This window comes from Emydura macquarii, unplaced genomic scaffold (assembly GCF_026122565.2).
Source record: "Emydura macquarii macquarii isolate MOO-44397 ecotype Brisbane River unplaced genomic scaffold, CSIRO-AGI_Emac_v2 contig_1554, whole genome shotgun sequence".
In the NCBI taxonomy this organism is placed as follows: Eukaryota; Metazoa; Chordata; order Testudines; family Chelidae; genus Emydura; species Emydura macquarii.
Genome location: NW_027131691.1, coordinates 5,810 through 27,659, shown reverse-complemented (window position 1 = coordinate 27,659; position 21,850 = coordinate 5,810). Strand labels below are relative to the sequence as shown.

The window sequence follows — 21,850 nt, the reverse complement described above, 5'->3', positions numbered from 1 at the left end:
ACTGCCTTAGAGAAAGGTTTGAAAATCTTTGGAACCTATCAGAGAGTCCCATGGGCCAGATGAGAATCCTTTGGTATAAATATAACATGCGTTCAGCCCTTTGATTGGTTTATGGTACGTCTCCTCTGCCAGGCTTTTGTCCTTAAAAGTTCTCTGCAGTGAAAGAGCCATTTGGTTACTGGTAGCTGCTGACAGACACGGTTCATAGCCCTGGGAGAGAAAGCAAAGCGCAGGTGCTGGACTTTGTTCAGGCCTACTGGGAAAACCACAGTGACTTGCAGGGGGCTGCAATCCTAGAACCCCTGTGTGGAGGGAGAGGAATGTGGGTCCCTGCCCAGAGAGAGGTGATGGCTGGAGGCCTGAGGGGACAATCCTTGAGCAGACCATGGAGGGGGTCAGAGGTGCAGTTACCCCAAGCCTGTGACTCTCTGCACTCACAGACATGTCTGGGGCACTGCATGGGTACGTGGTGCTCACTTCTAACGCAGGGCGCTCTCTTACTGTGAGTCTTGCTGCTGAATTCATGCCACCCCCAGCCCCTCTCCCATTTAAATTCCATTTTTCATTGCACATTTCACAGCACAGTTCACAGTGACAGGACCTGACCATCCAATCACCGCCTCTGTAGGTGGGGAGGCCGTCCTGCCCTGCCACCTCTCCCCCAGGATGAGCGCTGAGAACATGGAGCTGAGATGGTTCCGATCCCGGTTCTCTCCAGTCGTGCACCTGTACCATGATGGGCAAAATCAGTATGGGGAACAGATGTCAGAATATCGAGGAAGAACTGAGCTTTTGAAAGATGACATCACCAATGGGAGAGTTTCCTTGAGAATACGCGATATCCGGCCCTCAGACGATGGGCAGTACAGGTGTTTATTTCAGTCCGGTGTCTCTTATGAAGAAGCTTTATTGGAACTGCAGGTGGCAGGTCAGTAACTTCTGCTGATGTTTTAATGTGTTAAAGAGGGTTATAAGTGGAGTCAGAGGGTTCATGGTGAGATGCACGATTTTTCTCATTATGTGGGTCAGTGGCTCTGCTCTGGGTAAGGTTGATTCTAGTTCACTGTTTAACAGCCAGTTTTCTAAGGTCTCTGAAATCCAGGCACATACTGAGATTGTCTTGAAAACTGCTGTGATTGGAGTCTGGGGTAGGGTTAGTGGTCCAAATTTGAGGTCATTAGAGCAATGGGCTAATGAGATACACAAACATCCCTAAACAGTCAGGTGACATTAACATGTGCTTATTACAACTGTTTCTGTGCACACCTGGGGGCAGAACAATGGCTGATCGATCCTCCCCTACTGATGTCACCAGCTAGAATCGCGTCTGGCACCCACAGGGCTACAGTGGCTGATACACAGAGCACAGAGCCTGGTGTAAAGCACAAGGATGCTTTCTCCAAGAATCAGGCAGCACAGACAATACTGAAGGGGTTTATTCACGATACCGGGAAGTCTGATAAATCAGCTTCAAATTCATGTTGTTACAGGAGACGTTTATATACGGTTTTTATCACTTACACAATCTATTTACATTTCTTCTATCTATTCACTAGAGACACTCTAATTACATCAAAGGATCTCTGACTACACTTGAGGGGAGGGGGAAAAGGGTGAAGAGGGAGACTCCTTACAGATAGGAGGGTACATGACAGGGGGTGTAAGGAATGTGCTGTTCTCATTGTGAGGCTGAATCATTAAGTGGGCATCTGGCCTTCCGAGTTATCAAGTATTTACTCTAGCCATTGTCCTTGAAGATCAGGTACGCTTGTTAGCCATTTACATGAGTTCGACTTACAACTTGTTAGCTGAAAACAAGTTCAAGCCTTAAACTGGTCTAAGAGTGGGGAAACTGAGGAATTCCCCGCCCCCAGGACAGGAAGAGGCAGGAGGCCTGACCCCTGAAGGTGCTGCCAGAGAGAGCAGAAAGGGAACAGAGGTGCAGCTAGTTCTGTAACCAGCTGTGCCATGAGGTTCAGGTCAGGTGCAGCGAACACTTGCTCTACACTCAAACACTGAACCTGCTCCGCACAAACCATCCCCAGCTTGAAAAATGTTCCCACCCCATCACCCTTGCCTGAGGATTCCTTCTGGGACGGTGCCTTCACTGGCCGCACACTAACCATATCTGACACCAGGCTGCTGACAATCCCCATGGCAAGAAGTCTGTGCTCTGCTACTGACACAACCTGCACAACGCAGCGCTGAAATGAGGCATGATTGATACTTCCAAGTACACCTGCACATCTCCGCATGTCACAGGGACAGCTCTGCCAGTGCGCGCCGAATAATCCCTCCACTGGTTATTACAGCTACACTGAATCCCATGAATGCAGCTTTAGTGCATGCAGCCAATTCCCAGTGGTTATTGCCAGCTCCAAGGGGGCAGAGTTAAGGTTGTTGAGGTGTTTACCTTCACTATGGATTTCCTGGTTTTCAGAGGTCTGAGTTTTGCTGACCTCAGCGCTCTGGAAGGGCAGGAGATAATATCACCAGGCAGCCTGAACTCTGTGTGAAATTTCCAAGCACCTTCAGGTCTTCTCTGCACAGCAGCTGCAGCCAAAATAACCAGATCAGTTTGAATTCACATCTTTGGGTGAAGTGAAGACTCTTCTTTCAGATTCAGATAATTTTATTTCAGTTTAGCTCATCAATAAAAGTGAGGTCTGGTGTGGGAGGCATTACCGTAACCCTGCATTTCCTTCTTATTGAATGTCTGGATTTTATGGACGTGGGGGTGTTTCCTGGCTCTCAAAGGAATCCAATTTGCTGTTGCCAACTTCTGTGCTCTGGAAAGGAAGGAGGCACTGCCAAGGCAACCTGACCTCCCCAGTAACAAAGTGTTTTGGCAGTGAATTAATTTAAGGCTTGTCTACACACACACATGCACTGGTGTCAGTGAAGTGGTGCAAAGTATCAACTGGAATCTGGCTAGTTTAACTCATCAACCACAGCCAGGGGCTCACAGTCAGTTATTAGTTTAATAGGAAACAGCTTTTGATAATAGTGTAAAAACTTTTGGCTCATTACTGGGCACTGCAGGATCATCACAAGTTCATTCATTTCTTCTGTAGGTTTGGGCTCTGCTCCTGCCATCTCTGTGGAGGGACATCAGGACGGAGGGATCCGGGTTGTGTGTCGATCATCTGGATGGTTCCCAGAGCCCGAGGTGCTGTGGAGAGATCTCCAGGGGCAGCTCTTACCATCAGCCTCTGAAAACATATCCCAAGAGGCCAATGGCCTGTTTCAAACAGAGGCTGCCATTGTTCTAACAGAGGAGTCCAACGGAAAGTGTCCTGCTGTGTCAGGAACCCCCGACTCAACCAGGAGAGGCAGTCAGAGATTTCCATAGCAGGTCAGTGCCCGGCCAAGCCGCACGTGGCTAGACTGAGATGGTGCAGACATTGGTGGAGGGTATTTAAAATTGTATCTTCTCATTATTGGCCTGAACCTTCAAGGTGCCGAGCGCTTCTTGTAAATCCTGAGCAGCCTCAATGCTCTGTGACTGCAGCAGGAGCTGAGGGTGTTTAGGACTTTGCAGGCTGGGACACCTTTGGCCAGATTCTCAGAGGCACCCGGCATCCAGTGATCATCTCTTCTCAATAGGGGGGAGGGGGAGAGGAGGGAATTCCCCTTTGTCCCTGCAGTGCAGTGAGGACTATGCTGGAATTGCAAGCTGTCAGTTTAAGAATGGGGGTTGGGGTTGGGTTTTCTAGGTCCTGTTCGCAGGCTATAGGAGAGCTCTGCAGCGTGCCAGCAGAATGTTGCCAATATGGGGATTTTGTAGTTAGATCTGACTATTTTTTAAATTTACTTAGCCACAGAATAACTGTCAAAGGGACCAGCGACAAATCTAGCTACTTTCAGAGCTGTTCACAGCTACATTCTGACAAAGAAATAGCTGAAATTCATAATAATAAAATCAGTCTGTTAGCACCCAATTTAAAAAAAAAGTGCACTCTATGCTTCCCTTCACCCCTTCCAGAGATGCCTACCGACCTCCCTCCGCACCTCCATCCAATCCAGCCCAACACCCCTCCCCAGGTCCCAGCATCATTAGTTTTGGCACACACAGACTGCTACAGACAAGGGGGTGAAACTGCCACATAACTGAGCAGGGAGCGATAAGGTGGAAGGACCGACCCACTGGCAGATGCAAGGCAGTGCATTTATTTGCAGTTATGCACCACGCAGGCTAGACAGCTACGGGGTGGGAAGCACACACCGCTCCATTAATCTGGGATTGCCTTGCCTTGCCCAAATCCCCTCTCTTCCTCCAGAGAAAAATAACCAGCTCCTGCCTCAGGACAGGAGGATAAGGGGTTGCAGATAACCGGGAAAGGGAGGACGGGGGTGGCCATGCCCAGCCCCCGGGAAGGGAAGAAATGACACAACACCCTGGGGCACGCAGCCCCACACACTCAGCCTCTGCCCACCCCGGGGCGGCTCCAGTGATGGCGGCTCCTCCAGTCCTGGCCGCAGCTGCTGTTGCTGTTGCTGCTGCGTGAGCCAGGCCTGCTGCCCGCTGCTGGCAGAGCGAGAGCAGAGCATGCTGCAGGAATCGGGGCCCCAGCTGCAGGGCTTGGGGAAGCAGGATGTCCCAGACAGTCCCTGTCCCAGACCCAGCACACCAGAGGTGGGGTGGGGGTCATTCTCACACGTCAAGGTTAAGCTTGTACGGCAGAACACACAACGTTCCTTACGTAACTTTTGCAAGGCATGAAAATTAAAACTGCTGTCACATTTTCACACCATGCAAGGACAGATAGAATACATCGTACAGTGTGCTGAGTGGTGTTCGTTTTCACAACACATTTCTCTTAAATCTCAGTCTGACTCTGACAAAAGGTCTAAAGAAAAAACATACACAGTGTTTTCAAGAGGAGTGACAGTCACAGGAGCAATTCAAGGACTGGCTGAAACCTGTACAAAGTAATCTGTCAAAGGTCTTCTGCAGTTACTGCAAAACCGAAATCATGGCTAAGATTAGTGACATTAAAAAGCACAGCCTTACTGCAAAACATGTACAGAAGGCTCAGCCTTTTATCAACCCCATGTAAACACGCATTGAGCCTATCAACAAACAAAATCTAGCATTGGCACAAAAAGCAGAGAGCAAACTTTCACTGTTTATTGCAGAACATTGTTCTATTCTGACCTGTGATCATCTGACGGATTTGTGCAAAAAAGCATTTGCTGACTTAAAAACCGCTTCTGAGTTGACTCTGCACCATACAAATGTACAGAGATCATAAAGGAAGTACTGGCACCTCGCTTTAAAGAGGCAATCCGAAGTGACGTAGGTGACAGAAAATACAGTCTCATCCTAGATGAATCAACAGACATAAGCGTGACAAAGCAATTGGGGATCGTTTTACGTTACTTCAGTAAGAAAAGGGGCCAGGTTGTGTCGACATTCCTCAAATTTGCCCCACTTCAGTCTGGTGATGCTAGGGGCATAGCAATTGCCCTCACTGATGCAACTGAAAAATCAGGCCTCTCTGTGGAAAAACCTTGTGGGAATTGGGACTGACAAGGCATCTGCAATGACCGGGGTGACCAAAGGACTCTTTAAGATATTGCAAGAGGAATACGGCTTGCCTCACCTCATTCTAGTCAGGTGTGTGTGTGTCACTCTTTACAACTAGCAGTTTCCCACGCATCTGAGAACATGCTTCCCCAAAACATTGAGTTCGTTATCAGGCAGAGCTATAATTGATTCTCCTTGTCGCCGAGTGGACAAGAGGTGTACCAGAAGAGCTACAAGACTATTAATTGTGGAGAGGAACCCCTGAAAAGAGCAAAAATGTGCCCCACTCGTTGGCTCTCCATTGAGAGAGCTGTCAGCAGAATTCTACACCAGTGGAATGAATTAAAGCTACATTTCGAGTGCTCTCGAGAAAAGGACAGCTGCTACCTGGCAGAGATGCTTTTTGCCATGTACAGCGATGTGCAAAATCGCTTGTACTTAATCTACCTCAAGTCTGTTCTTACTGAGGTACAGCAGGCAGTCAAGGCATTGGAGGGGGAGAATACAGACCCAGCTACACTCCTCAATGTATTGATAGCCCTCCTGAAGTCTGTCTGCAGGAGAGTTATGATCCCAATGGCACAGATCGACATTCTGACCACCTCTATCGAAAACCACCCGGATCCAGCTCCTTACTTGGGTTTCGGTTTTGAAAACTCTGTCAGAGTCGAAATGTGCTGAGGAAGAGATGCATTGACTTCACGTACAGCTAAGCAAAGAGCTTCAGCAACGCCTGCCAGTGAATGTCAAAACTTTGCAAATGATGTCAGTGCTGAGCGCCGAAGAAGTGCTGAAAGCAAACAAAGGCACACAGGAAATAATTGAATTAGCCCAACTCGTTGGCTTTGATTTAGACACTACAGACAGAATTGTGACCCAGTGGAGAAATGTTCACTTCACTAAGTGGGAAAAAACTTCTCATGCTGTTGCTTTCTGGGCTGAGGTCAGTGCATTCCGTGATGCAGGAAACACGAATCCATTTGCAGACCTTTGCTCCCTAGCAATAGCGATGCTTTTGTTATACTTGTAAAAGAAAAGACTAGCAGGATCTTATTCAGGGGACAAGGCAACATGCCATGTTTGTTATGAGAAAAACACAATTATGTTAATAGCTAATATTTAGCACCTACACACATACACACACCCCAAATGTTCTGCAGTTCATCAGGTATAGTTACCAGTCCTGGTCGTTGCTGGAGATCGTAGTTTGAGTTCATTGCTGGTGTTCGCAGCTCGTGGTGCTACTTGGCCAGGGAAGCCGGGCACGAGGGAGAGCGGCCCAGGGTCTCTGTCGGGCACGCACTGATGCTCTTTGATGCTATGCAGAATGTTACCCAAAGCTCTACAATCTCACCCATTCTTTTATAGGTTGTAATTTTGATGTGTGTCTATGAGTCCTGCTGTGTCACGCTGCCTCAGGGCTCCTGTGTGATCACTGATCACCAGTCAATTGCAGACATGACTTTCATCTTGTCTGGATTATACCTTGTTCTTTTCTCTGAGTGGTGGATCCTCCTTCTTGCTTTTTCAGGGATTTGTCTGCATTCTTTAGCCATTAAGGTGGTACTTGCATTTCATCAGGACAGGCTGGCATTGGAGACTGATCCCATCACACACACATCCTTCATTCACACATCTCGTTCACACATCTACATGACTTTCCACAGTATACACCTAAAAACAAGTTTCATCAAGAGTACAAAATGGAACATGTTATTAAAGATGGAGTTCCAAATTTACAACATGGAGTCTCATGGGACATTGGTTACCATGTAGTAGGACAAGCTATTAAACAGAGTGACAGAGTTACTTTCGTTATGACATTAAAGAAAACATACACGATATTGACTAACTGATACTCTAAAGGCAATTTCTAATGGCTACAAAGAATGAGCTACTTAAAAATCAGACAGTTTCTATCCGTGATAGTAATAAAAGCACAAGTGACTTAAACAGTAGAGGGGCAAGCAGCAAGTGACTTGGAGACAGGAGACAGCTTTGTCAGTGGTAACTAAAAGGAGCGCATGAAAGCGGCGGGTCTACCAAGTGTCTGCTAATACTCACACAGCACGATTTTATGACTGAATCAATTAGTGCTGTTTTAGTGTGTGTGTTATATACACAGTAAAGACAATTCAGTTGTAATATAAATTCAATTCATTGTATCTATCTGTACCCCTACACTTTCACTGCCCCATTTGAATGCCGAGGTTGAGCGTTTGTTCAGCATGATGAACATTGTGAAATCTAAGCTGTGGACTCGAATGGGCATTAACACATTAAATGCCATCCTATGAGTCAGAACTGGACTGACATTGTCCGGGGAATCCTGCAGTACTTCCAGCCTTCCTGACTCGGTAACGAACCTCATTAAGACAAACACAGCCTATCTGTTCAAGGAGAAGCAGCCCTTTCACAGTGGGGAGCAAATCGAGCCCAGCACCAGCAATCAAGAGCCAAGTACTGAGTCTGAAGCACACGAGCGGGAGATGGACATGATGGAGATGTGGGTGTTAATCACAATTTGTTCACCTCACAGTTTTGAGCTATTTTGTGAATCCATTAATTATACCATGAAGAAATGTGTGTTTTAGTAAAACATTTGCATGTGTAATATACAGCGGTATATAGTTAAGGATGATTTATGGATACTTTTGATAGTGACATTAGTGACAGGTGTTGAATGTTGATTTAGCTACATCTAGCTACTTTTGGATGTGTCTTTGGCTACTTCCTGCCTAGCGGAGATGGCATCTCTCACGGCGAGCTGGCATGTAAATCTGCCTCACTCTAGCCTGCCGCGCACTGTCTGTCTGTGTGGACCCTGCTACCCACACTAACAATTCCGTGGTGCGCTTTGCTCTACCCCACTTCGAACCAGGAACAGATCTAAGTGCATTTCAGTGCCAAGCAGCAGGGTTCACACAGCCAGTGAGTGCGCAGCAGCCTAGTGCGAGGTAGATTTACACCCCAGAGAGGAGCCAGCGTAAAGCAAGGTGGGGTGAGCTGTGCCCGCTGCCTTAGGGAGCAGCCCTCCCCTCTGCTGTGGGGTTCTTGTGTGTTAAGATGCTGGATTCTAAGAAATCAAGTGGTTTTGTGCTGCCACCTCCCAGCAAGAGGATTTATGGTTGTGTCTGACTTCTCTGTGTGTGCTGTGAAGGAGGGAATTCTCCTTGGTTCTTGGTGAGAGTTGCTGGGTGCTGAGTATTTATGAAAATCTGGCTAAAAAAGTCATTTTTCCCAAACAGCGGAAGAGAGCCCTGGATATGATCTGAGCACTGCTACTTAGATTACAGCTGAAAATACCAGCAATAAAAGTTCAGGCCCAAAATATGCAGAACTAGAATCTTACCTAAGAGCATCTTAATTTTTAGGGGGGGAAAGGTCTTGATTTTAGGTATTATTATCTACCAAACAACTTGGTTAATACAGAATATTTCATCTCTATAATAATAAAAGGTTGCAGTTGTAAAGCACTATTTATTTTAGGTCTTAAAGTGCTGCACTGCTGTCTAGTCTATGATATGCCCAGGATTACCTGATTGTTATGTTCACAGCGTACACACAGAGAGTGTAAAACAAAACATAAACACTCTTCCTGGAAGGCTGCAATGTAACACTGCTTTACTTCTAAGAATCCAGAACTCTACCACATCACAGCCAAGTACAGAGAGAGACAAAGCAGGCTGCTCCCTAAGGCAGAGGAGCAGAACTCAGCCCACCTTGCTCTTGGCTGGCTCTTTGCAGACTGACTGCAGAGGACCCAGATACACGCTCCCTACAGAGCCCCTTCTCCTGCAAGCAAGAGCCAGAATCCCCTCAGGATTTAAGGTGTCAGCTTGTAATGTTTACACAATTTCAATACACCACACTGATAACTTAGCAAAGGGCTCTCTAGTCAGCCATTGCTCTGGGACTCAAGAAACAGGAATCTGGAGGAATTTTTACTCTGAATTTCCAGGCCCAAGTTTTCATTAAAATCCTTCATTCACATATTTGGGGTCAGACTCTCTCATGTAGCTGAGCCCTCTGAGCTCAGGGGAGTCGGGGTGTCAGGAAGCTGGTCACAGCTCTGATCCTGAGGGCCAGTCTGCACCGGCTGCAGCCTTGGGGAAAGTCAGAGCAGCCTAGAGAAGTGAGGGAACACCGGCTCCGTAGGCCGGGGGAGGATGAAGATGGGTGCAGCATAGCAGAGCTCCACCCTGTCCCCTCCCTGTCACCATCACGCCCCCTCCCATGAATTAACCATAGTCAGTAAGAAGACTAAAGCTTGGACTTTCATTGGCTTAATAATAAAGCACAAAGGAGCCACATCTCACTGTGTATTTCCCTGTGAGATTCTTGTAACTGTCCTGGTCACCATTGTCGAGTGTCCTGCCTTCATTCTGCACGTGTTTGCTTCCAACTAGTCAATGACACTTTCTCTTGCAGAGCTGTTTTTCCCGAGGGTCAGTCCCTGGATGGTGGCTCTGGGGGTGATCCTGGCTCTCCTGGCTGTTCTCATTGCCCTGGCCAGTTACTGCTTCTGGAGGCAACACAGAGCGAAAGGTAAAGTAACAAGGGAGAGGCTTGGTGAGAGATAGACAGACAGACAGACAGAGATTTAAAACCAAAACCAAAAGCCGAGAGACAGGGATTAAGGGTTTTTTTTAATGTCCGGAGGAGTTTCAGGCAGTGGGAGCTGGGCTGAGGGTGAAGGGGGAGCTGAATAAATTATGACTTCACATTTGAACCGAGAAGCGTCAAGTGGTTTCACCCCTTCGGCTCTCACCAAGGCACCCGCTGGAATGTGACTCTGAGCTATTCCGTGGGGTCAGCCCTGCTCCAGCTGAAACACAAACGTGAGGCTCAGTGAGCTGGGCTTGGAGCTCCGACATGTGTAACTGGGCTGCTTGCAGGAAAACCAGAAAACAAAGTAGGAGGAGAGAAGGGGCTTCTTAGGGCCCAGTTCTGCCCCCCAGTCTGTGCATGGATCCCCTCTTTTCCCCATCTAGGTAAGTAGGAGCTGTGGATGGGCAAAGTAGTGGCTGTGCAAATGGGAAGGGTAACAGTTACCTTATCTACACTAAGATTGGCTCAGCCTGAGATCCTGCTGCAGGAACAGGGCAATGAACTCTCTACTGCAGTGTAAGTGCTCAGCTGGAGTTTTTTCTCTGGTCACAAAGGGCAGAAATTGGCCTTCAGTGATCTCTGTGTTTATAGGGAGCTGAATACTCAGTTTTTGTTTAATTTAATCAGTACCAGCATGCAAACCCCCAAGACACCTTTTAAAGTACGCCCCAGAGGACTTTTCTCCCTTGAAATGCTGTGAACTTTATGTAGAAATTTGCAAGTGTAGGAAGAAGTGGGAAAGGGAAATGTCTATTAAAATGATTTTTCAGTGAGGACGGAAGCAGGTAATTCAAAGAAGCAGAAAGGATCCATGCTTTTTACTTGTGGAAGTTAGAATTGGATGTTGTGTGTTTAGAACTGTCACCTTCCCACTCTGTCAGCACCAGGTTTGAACTGGTTAATTTGTGGTTTGAATGGATACAGGATGCGCATTGAGCCCATGTTTAGGTGACAGGGATTATCTCATTTCGAGTTGTATGTAAAATGTGTCTATGTGCCCAGAGAGAGCTATGTTGGGCTCATTTCCAAACACTAACAAATCAGACCAATTAACTGTCACTGTCTTGTTTCACGGGCCTTGGAGAGAATTCTCTGCCCCAGCTGCACGGCTGTGCGGTCTGGCTAGGAGTGCTGTAACAAAACACACACACTCAGGATTTGCACGGCTGTGCGGTCTGGCACAAGAGTGCTGTAACAAAACAAACACCTCCATTTCCTGCAGGATTTGCACGGCTGCCCTGAGACGCTGCTCGCACTGGGGCACAAGATGGTCTAGCTCAGGCTGTGCTCAGAAGTGACTGTCAGACATGACGCTACCTCCATTTCCTGCAGTGTTTGTATCCCAGGCTGACACACCCCGTGGATGAGTTCCCAGTGGGAAAAAGCTGATCTTAGAGGTGATGCCTGTAGGGTCCATCCACACCCCCTCCCTGGCTCATGCTGAGCTGAGCACCCAGCTAAAGAAAGGCCACTTACAGTAACTGACGTAATGGTGATCCCCATAAACATTAAGGGGGGTATTTCACCTCTCATCCTTTTCTCCCCCTAGAGCAGTGGTTTTCAACCTGTGCTCCACAAATCCCTGGAGGTTCACAGACTATGTTTAAGATTTCCAAAGTGGTCTGCCCCATCATTTGACATTTTGTAGAGGTCCACAAATGACAAAAGGTTGAAACTAATGTCCTAGAGACTCTGCAATCTGAGCTGGTAGTGGGGAAGTCAGTCTCTGGGCCATTGCCCTGCTGCCCCCTTCCCAGAACCTGCCCTTGCATCAGGCTTTTCTGATTTTCACCCAAATCAGTGGGGCTCTGACCAGAGTGGGGAGGCACATACACATAAACAATATCATCATACTTAGGCAGAACTATAACCTTTCTAACAGGGAAATATGGATGTTAGTAATATTGTGACCAGAGGTTTAATCCAAACAGCATCAAAACACCCTGAGAGTAACCTTCCCAGCCTGGCCGAGGGTGCAGAGAGAGGGGTGGCTCATCCCTGACTGACTCTTAGAAAAGCGGAATATGGGGGTGAGTAGCCCAGCGGACAGAGGCTGGCTGAAGAGGAGGCAAGAAATCCAGCTGGAGGAGCAGAGTGGAGTGGGATGAGGGGCCTGGAAACCCTGAACTCTAACCTTACCCTCACCTTAAACCCTAACCCTGAGGTCACGGCCTCACCCCGTATCCTGAGGGATCAACGGTGATGTTAGTGGCAATCAGGCTTTCACAGATTTCCAGTTTTCACCAAAATCACCAGGGTTCTGCCCAGTGATGCTTGAACATGCCCATTCCAGACAGACAGAAACGCCATCGAGTTCAGTGTGGGGCCTCCCTTCACTCAGCCGATAGGGACAGGAGACAGCCATTTACTCAGAGATTTAACTGCACTAGGCGCTGTGTCCCCAGGATAACGCTGGCAGCGGGAATAGCTGGGCAGAGCCCTGTGTGTGTTCTAGCCTCTACCAGCAGAAAAATGACTCTGTGAGTTTGCACTAATTGAAGTTAAATCTTCTCCCTTGTAACACCCCTCTCCTGTCATTGACTTGCAGCGGCGCATCTGGCAGAGAAAGGTACGGTCGGTCCCTTGGTTCAGTGGGATGGAAGGGGAGGGGGAATCTCAAAACTTTACAACAAGTTGCATAGACCCGTGAGTCAGGTATTGGGAGCTCTCATAATAAACTGAGAGTCAGTCTGGTTTGTGCTGTGTACGGAGAAGCTCTGCCCTTTGTCCGGCACACTTAAGATGCGTAATGAACAGAAACTAACCCAGGCCCAAAAACAGCAATTCCGGGCCACAGAACAGAACAGCTGCTGGCCTGCTCACCACCATGTCTCCCCTGCCTCCCGCTTGGCCCCCCTCTTCCGTTTCACATCTCCACTAACTGGAGACTACGAGTGATGGCGGGGGGGGGGGCCAAGTGGGGAAGGGGGCTGTGGAAGAAAGGAGGGGAGGGGGTGGGAGGAGGGACATGGTGAGCAGGGTAGAGACTCGCTGACTAGGTGGGGGAGGGAGGGATGTGGGGGGAGCAGGCCAAGGGAAGGCGGGGCTTGGGGCAGAACTGGGGGGGTGGGAAATTGGGGGCAGGGCCATGGGAAGATGAGGCGGGCTGGGCAGCTAGCCTCCCCAAGGGGAAGCTTCACCCGTCGCCCATTGTATCGATCCCTCTGCCTCGGCCCTTTTAAATCGCCGGCCCCTGGGCAATTGCCCCTTTGCCCCCCGCCATCGCAGGGCCTGCCCAGCCCCACGCACTGAACCCAGGGGATTTATTGCTCCCACACAGCGGGGGAGGGAGCAGGTTTGGGGTCACTCTGCGACCGTGTCCCAGCGACGTGCCCATGCTGGGAGCTGCTGCAGCACTTCACACCCCCGGGGTGCCCCTGGCAGGCAGAAGGTGGCAGGGACGCGGGGGCTGAAGATGTCATCACGCTGCTTGTTACAGTGTCACTCGTCCATCTTCTCTCTGTGCTGATTGGCTGCCGGCTCCGACCCCCTCAAACCCAGTCCTGTCACCCTAACCTCCTCCACCCCCATCCTGCTCCCCTCCCCCTCCCTTTCTGTGTAGCTCGTCCCCTCCCCCTGCCCAGCGCAGGGTGATTGTTAAAGGGTGGCAGGGAGGTGCCATTTGCACCATCGCTCTGCTCACTCTGCTTGTGTGTCCTGCCCCTTCCCCTGCCCTGGGCCTGTCGTGTCTGGTTAGACTGGCAGATCTTCGGGGCAGGGACTGGCGACTGCTCCACGTCTGTGCAGAGCCCAGCACTGGCCTGGCCTGGCCTCTAGGCACAGCTGTAATACAGGGTGAGGCACCCACTTTGTTACTCATGTAGGCAGAGCTGTATCCCCAGGACAAGCCTTCAGCCCCCCTGCAGCCAGGTCCCACCCCCACCCCAGCCCCACTCTGGGCAGATCCATATTGACTTGGGTGAAAATTGGACAATCTATTGCCAGTAAAATCCGGCTTTTCCATTTTCTGATTTTCACCTAAATCGGTCGGGTTCTGAGTGGGGCTGGGGTCAGGGAGGGGAGGGCTCTGGCTGGACTGGGGATGAGAAACCTGCCTGGGGGATGGCTGGAGTGGGATGCGGGATCCCAACTCTCATCCTCAACCCTAATCCTAACCCTGAGGTCTTTTTCCTGAGTAGTTACACCCCATGATGACTTAGTTTCCTTAATAACCTTTTGTAAAAAACTTTGTTAAAGGCTTTTTGAAAGTCCATGTAAATTATGCCATTGGGTTCTCCTCTGTGCATTATTTAACTGACATACTCAGAGCAATTTAATAAATTAGTGGGACACAGGTTTCCTTTCCAGCTCCGCTACTCAGACCTTATCCTGTCATTGTCATAGAGCTGTTTTCGATTTCTATTTTAGTTATTGTTTCAGCCAGTTCAGCACGTACTGACGTTAAGGCTCACTGGGCTATAATTCTCAGGATCACTCCTACCAAATTTTAAAGCTGGCTACAACATTCCCAAACCTCCGAGTCTCCAGAATAGCAGCTGATTTTAATGAGAGATGCACATTATTGTTGGCACTTCAGTCATATCGATCTGATGTCATTTGAGAGCTCCTGGGCTTTGCAATCTGGCAGGGTTCCCCTCTGCTCTTGGTGGCTGCTGGCTCTTTCATTGACCAGTTTGTTCCAATATCTCCTCGTCACATCTCAATCCCTGATCTTTATTTCCTGAAAAGAGCCGCTCAAGGGCAGGTCTCTCCCCTATGGTAAAAACGGATGCAAAGAAATCAGTTAGTCTCTCAGCATTGTCCTTATCCTCCCCAATTGCTCCCTTTATCCCCTGCTGATCCAGGGACCCATCAATTCTCTCACAGGTTTCCTGGTTCTGATGGACTGAAATGATTCCCTGGTATTTGGTTTATATTTCAGGCCGTTCACTCTGCTAATTCCAGTCTAGCTTCCTAATTCCCATCACACACTTCACTGCACGCTCCTTTCTCCTGGCTCACAGGGTTAATATTTGCCATGTGCTGAGGGATCCCTGTTTGGCTCTAACACTCTCTTGCACCTGGCCAGGTTACTGTATTTCTCCCCTTCCTGATGCCTTTGTTGCCCAGGGGGTGCCAGGCTCTGGTTGCTGACGTAGCCTCCAGGCCGAGTCTAAGGATTTTAACTTCCCTGCTTTAAGGCCTTTTTGACTTGCTTCCCCTGGTGAGATCATGTGATATTGACGTGTTTCTCTTTGTTTTCTTTTTAGGTAAACTCCAGGCTGAGCTCAGTAAGTTCCATTCCCCCTAGTATCACCTTGTCTGACATTGTCTCCTGCTCAGCCTGTCTGTGTTCGGGGCGTTCTCACCCCTCTGTCTGTGCTTGGTTGCAGGGTGGAGAATCTCACAGCTCTACGCAGGTACTGTACATCCCGCTGATATTTTATCCAGGGTGAGACCCCTCCTCCCCCTGGGGGCTCTCTGCTCCTTTCCCTGCACAAAGCATTTTCCTATGACATTCAATAGGCTAGAAGCAGCAATGTCACTGTGGCAGATGGAAAGAGGCTGACGACACCCGGGTTTATTGCTGGGCAGGGACACGCCCCCTTTGGGAAAGGGCTGATTGGTGAGGAAACACTGACCCTGCTGTCAGCTGTCCAGGACGGTGGCTGGGTTCTGCAGGACGGACATTCTCACCTGTCCATAACTGGCACTGAACTGCCCAGCTCTCTCCCAGGATTTGCATGCTCAGACCGGGCTTTAGTAATTTGCTGCTATCATAACATGACCAGACAGGAGCTGTCCTGTGTCTTCATGGGTTTGGGGCAATGAAGGCCCTGTCCCCATTGCAAGAGCAGACGGGTTTTTATAACCAGCTTGTGACACTCCCCTGACCCAGTTACAGCAAATTGTGCCCACACGGCACCTTTTCTGCCTGACAGCTGTGGCTGAGCTGTGTGTGTGTGTGTTTGCTCCCAGCATGCTGTCTGGCTGTGTGTGTACTGGTGCATGCTGAGAGAGTCTGGGCAGCTCCAGCAGGGGTCAGAGAGCCCAAGGGGCCATGCACACACATTGCAGCACCACTGGCTCAGGGGTCCCTGCACTCCGGGGTATCTTACCGCACAGAGCTCGGGGGGAGGAGAGTCACACAAACACCACTGTGGGGCCTGTCAGGGTTGCCACCTCTATGTCCAAAAAACCTGTCCCCTCACCCCGGCACTCTCTGCCCAGCCCACCCTTGGAAAGCACCCAGCCCCCGAAGTGTCCTGCCCTGGGGCTGCCCCAAGTACCAACCATGCCAAGCAGGACACGGTGCCAGATCGACCCCCTCCCCGGCGGTGACCCCCACAGCCAGTGCGTGCACCGTGGTGAATGGGCCCTGCTAGCCTGGAGCTCCCCATCTCACTCCCTGCTCCCACTCTGCCCCGTCCCCATGGCTCCCAGACACTCTGGATCCAGGCTCCCTCTGCGCCGGCACCGCCACCCCGCAGTCCCCCACGTTCCACAGCCACGGACACACCCAGCACTTGTAGAGGCTTCCCACGTTAGCCCTGATCATCCCCCTGCCTGTGACCCTGAACTGCTTCCTCTACGAGGTCCCCTCAGTGCTCTCCAGCCTGGGGAGAAAACGCTGGACATTTCAGGCCGATCTGGCCAGGCACAGGGAGAAAATCGAGTGTTTGGTTTTGGGAAAAGTCTCATGTTATAAACACAAAGGGTTCATCTACACGGCCTGCGGCAGCAAGTCTCAAAGCCAGGGTGACAGATGTGGGGTTTCGCATGTCTCTCCCCTTTGCCTCCCTAGCACGTGCCCTTCCCCTTCACACCCCTCTACTCCCTGGAACCCACCCTCCCTTTACCCCCTGCCCTCCTGGCACCTGCCCCTCTCCCCCAATCACTCTCTGCCCCCTGGCATCCATCTTTACCCCTTCCCTCCACCCCCATCTGCCCACCTGGTGCCTGCCATTGCCCCATGATGCCCACCCCCCTCACCCTCCACTGCTGTCCTGCCTCCCGCCCATCTCCTCACCCCCACTCAGCCTTCCTGCTGTGTCTGCCCCCCTGCCCCTGCCATTCTCCCCACCCCTCTCTGCCCCCAACTTCCTTCACCTTCCTCTTCCCCCCTGGTGCCAGCCCCTCCCCCTCTGCCCTCCTTCTGTCAGAGTCTCTGCTCCCCCTTCATCCATGGCTTCCCTCACCCCCTGCCTTCCTGGTGCCCAACCCTCCTTTCACCCCCTTCTCTGCCCAGGGCACCCACTCCTCCCCTCCCCCTTCCATCCTTTTGCCTGCCCCTTCCTTCCTCCCCTTCTTCCCCCCAACAGATGCTCCCCCCTGGCACCAACCCCTTCTCTTGCCCTTTCAGCCCCCTGATGTCTGCCACACCCCTTGACCCTTGTTGGCCCTGGTGCCTGCCCCTCCTCCTGCCTCTTTGCTGCCTGCCCAACTGCTCCCCCCTCTGCCCCACAGTTGCAGACCCCTTTCCTTGCCGCCCTCTGCCTCCAGCTGTCACCCCTCCCCTCACCCCTTCTATCCCACTGGAACCCACCTCTTCCCTTGTCCTCCCACCCCCTGATGATCCCCCTTCGATCACCCAATGGCACAAGTCCCTCCCCTCGCCCCCTGGTGCCTGCCCCTTCCCTCACAACCCTCCCCTCTGCCATCTTCCCCATCCCCCACCAGCCCCTCCCTTCACTCCTCTGACCCCCTGGGGCCCCTCTCTACCCTCATCCCTATCTTCCCCCTGCTGTCCTTGCCTCCCCTCACCCCCTTTACCTTCAGGGTCCCACCCCTCTCCTCACCCACCCTCTTCCCCCCTGGTGCCCACCCCCCTTCGTTACCCTCTACCCCCATAAAGCCGCCCTTTGCACACCCCTCTCTGCCCCCCTTGTGCTCCCCTGTTCCATCATCCCCCCCATTCTACCTCAGTACCCGACCCTCCCCCCTCTGTCCTCCTTGCATCCACCCCAACATTCACCCCCCTCAGCTCTTCTAGCGCCAGCCCCTCCACTTGCCTCCCCCCGTACTCCTGCCACTCACCCATATTATTCTCACCTTCTCCCCATTAACAACTGCCCCTTTCCTTGCTCCCCTGGTGCCCCCTGGGGTCTGCCTTTCCCTCTCTCCCTTCTGCCCCCCAGTGCCTGTCTCTCCCGTCACCCCCCTTATCACCTTCTCACCTTTGCCCATCTGGTGTGCGCTGCTCTCATTGAGATCCCTCTGCTCCGCCTGCCTGCCCCTTCCCTCACCTCCTCTAGTGTCCTGTGCCAGCCCCACCTTTCACTGCCCCTCTGCCGCCTTGAGCCCACCCCTCCCCTCTTTCCCCCACCCCATGGAGCCCCCTATTCCCTCACAACTCTCTGCCCCCTGGTGCCCACCACCCTCCCCCTCTGCCTCTTGACGTCTGCTCCTTCTCTTGCTCCCCTGTTGCCTCCTGGGGTCTGCCCCTTCCCTCCCCCATCTCCCTGTTAGTGCCCACCACACCCATCACCCCCCATGCCCCTCTGGTGCCTGCCCCACCCCTCACCCCCTTTGTCCCCTTGTCATCTGCACCTTCCCCCGCCCCATCCTTGGCCCACCTGGTACCCCCCACTCCATTAGTGACCCCTCTGCCACTGGGGGCTGCCGCTTCCCCCACTCCCTCTAGTCCTGTGGGACCAGCCCCCCTTTCACTCCCCCTCTGCCTCCCTGGGGCTCCTCTTCCCCCTCAGTCCCCCTGACACCCACCCCTCCCATCACCCCACTCTGCCCCCTGGCACCTGCCCCAGCCCTCGCTCTGCCCTCCGGTGATCACCCCTGCCCTAGACACCCCCGCTGCCCCCAGGCTTGTGCCTCACTCTGTGCCCTTGGCGCCTGCCCCACTCCTCCTCCCCCCACTCCTGGCTCCTGACCCTCCTCTTCACTCCCCTCTGTCCCCTAGAGCCCCACCTTTGCTTACTTTCCTGAACCCCCCTCTGTCCTCCTGGTGCCTGCTCCTTACCTTCCCCCACTGCCCTTGTGCCTGCCCCTCCCCTCTGCCCCTCCTCTGCCTCTCCCAGCATCAGCCTGTCCCATCCCCCGTCCCTGGGCTGCCCTCCCCTGCCCTCCCCCCGCTGACACCTTCCCACCCCTCCCCTCCCCCGCTCCTGCTCTCCTTCCTCTCAAGTTCGCTCCCATGGGCAGAGGGGCCCTGACCCCCTTAACAGGCAACAACCCCACCCCCAGCGATTAACGGGGACGCAGGTTAATTTCCCTTTGGCCCCGTGACCAGCCCCTGCCCCGGCCCTGACTCTGTGACTCTCTCCCCAGTGGACGAGACTCTGGATCCAGACACGGCAAATCCCTACCTCGTCCTGTCTGAGGATCGGAAACGTGTGAGACGTGTAGACACACGCCAGGATCTGCCCGACAATCCTGAGAGATTTGATACTGATCCCATTGTGCTGGGCACTGAGGGGTTCCGGGGCGGGAGGTGTTACTGGGAGGTGGAGGTGGGAGACAAGCCTGACTGGGTTCTGGGGGTTTGTAGGGAATCTGTGAGCAGGAAGAGGCAGGTCACACTCTCACCTGAGGATGGATACTGGGTCCTGTGGCTGAGGGATGGGAAATACGAGGCCCACACCTCCCCATCGACCCCCCTCCCCGTGAGCGTCAGGCCCAGCCGGGTGGGCATTTTCCTGGACTATGAGGCGGGCGAGGTCTCATTTTACAATGTCACTGACAGGTCCCAGCTCTTCACTTTCACTGACACCTTCTCCGGGACGCTTCGCCCTTTTTTCTATCCTGGTCCCAGTGCTGGGGGTAAAAATGGGGCTCCCCTGATCATCTGCCCGGCCCCAGCCCAGGCCGGAGGGAATCTCTGTCCCTGACAGCGACACCCGCGGCAGAGACTGTCCCCTCCCAGCGCTGAGCAGCCCCCAGGCCTGTGCCCAGGGGAGCGTCTAAAGGGCTTCACCCGCCCCCCGCCACCCACCCCTCAGTTCCCAGCACGAGGCCTGTGAGCTGGGGGAGGGGAGAGGGGCAGAGATGGGGGTGAGGGAAGCCGGCTGCTGGTCTGGGGGGGCCGGGCAGAGTGTGTGTGAATTGGGTGAGGCAATGTCAGGGGTGGATGCTGAGGGTGGGGGAGGGAAGGGGGATGCAGCAGGAGGCCAGGAAAGAGCCCAGCTGACATGAGGTAGACTGGCGGGGAGGGGGGAATGTAAGGAGGGGGGAAGGGAGAGGCCCCAAGGAGGAAGACCCCTGGCAGAAATGACGAGGGGAGGGGAGGAGCCCAGTGAGTGTGAGGGGGCCAGTGAGCGAGGGGAAGGTCCCGGCATTTCCTGCCCTGGGGGAGTCTCTGCCCATGGGGAGGGGGAGTGAAATGGCCACAGGGGGCAGCGCGGGGGCAGGGGTGAGAGCACCGGGCCCTGATGTATGGGCTGCTCTGCGCTGCAGCCTCAACCTGTGGGGGAGCTCATTCCAGCGCCATGGGGGGAGGGTGGGGAGAGCTGGGGGAGGGGATTCGATAGCTGGACCAGGGGAAGGGCAAATGGGACCCGCACAGGGGAAGGAGCCCAGGCAGCTCTTTCCCCCTCCCCACGTGTTTGCCCCTCTCCAGTGCTGTGTGACAAACGGCTCCCGGCACAGGCTGATACTGGTAGGAAATACGGACAGACAGCTCGTGTCTTCTGCCGCCCCATCACACGTTGCTCCCCATCATTTTTCCCCATCCCCCAGCCCAGGGGTAGCAGATGGTGACAGACGGGATCAGTCAGTCCTGTCCAAATTTTCTGCCTCTGTGAAATCTCAGTGTAAAATAGGGAGAAAAAGAGAAAGGAGAGATTGTTCTAATTTAGAAAATGTTGCTATGCAAGGTGTAAGTATCAGAATATAATAAATTACATTTCAAGATTATTTCAAAAGCATTTCAAGCATCTAAACATATGTTTCAAAATGGAATTATTTACCTTTATGTTTTTATTCTTCTCTCAAAACAACATTAAAACTCACCTCTAAAAACGTTCCTTTGTATTTCTGATGCGTGATTTCAGGAAATCCAAAATATTTCTCCTAACAAAACTGTCAGCTCTCTCTCTCTCCTTACTATCTTGAGTGGTTCCCTCTGGAAGGCAGGGCACATGCACCTTTGCAAAGTAATAGGTGAAAAAAGATGACAGACTTAATTAAGCAAACCATTTCAATGAACTCACACAAGATTCCATATTAATATCCCAAGAACTTCTACTAGAATTAATTCATGTGCTTTTAAACTTTCTAGCTACATATAATCGGTAATTAAAATATGACCCTCCCTTTCCTGTTCTCCTCACGTCAATTAACAAAACACAGTCCCCACCCTCCACTGCTATTTTCCTATATACAGGAAGCTCTTCTACCTTATCCTTTATCATTTGTTTTTCTTTAGAAATATTATTGCCAGGCAATGTGCTGTGAGTGTCCATTTTCTCTTTCAATGAGCTCTTTGTGGGCTTGTTATCAGGACACAACAAATGGAGTTTCGTAAAGAAATAGAGAAAGACTCGTATTCCTTAAATGAGTCAGCACAAACTAACGTAATTGTATTAAGGACCCTGGCACTTAAAGACACTTCTCATGCCGTTTGGTGAGAACTTCATCAGGAAACTTTTCTTCTCAGTCATACATCAGTGCAAAGGGTGATATTTTTGCTGTCATGTGACATTTAGAGCATCAAAAAAAAAAAAGTTGTTCCAGGAAATTCATCCCAATTGCTCTGGGTTCTGTCCTCCAGCTTCTGGAATTCTCTGTAAAAATAGTGATTAATTGGTCTAATTC

At 51.6% G+C, this 21,850-nt stretch overlaps 1 pseudogene; it reads left to right on the top strand.

The window, feature by feature from the left end:
* Positions 1–585: 585 nt before the first annotated feature.
* Positions 586–19,926, top strand: LOC137157776 (butyrophilin subfamily 1 member A1-like; annotated as a pseudogene).
* Positions 19,927–21,850: the final 1,924 nt, after the last annotated feature.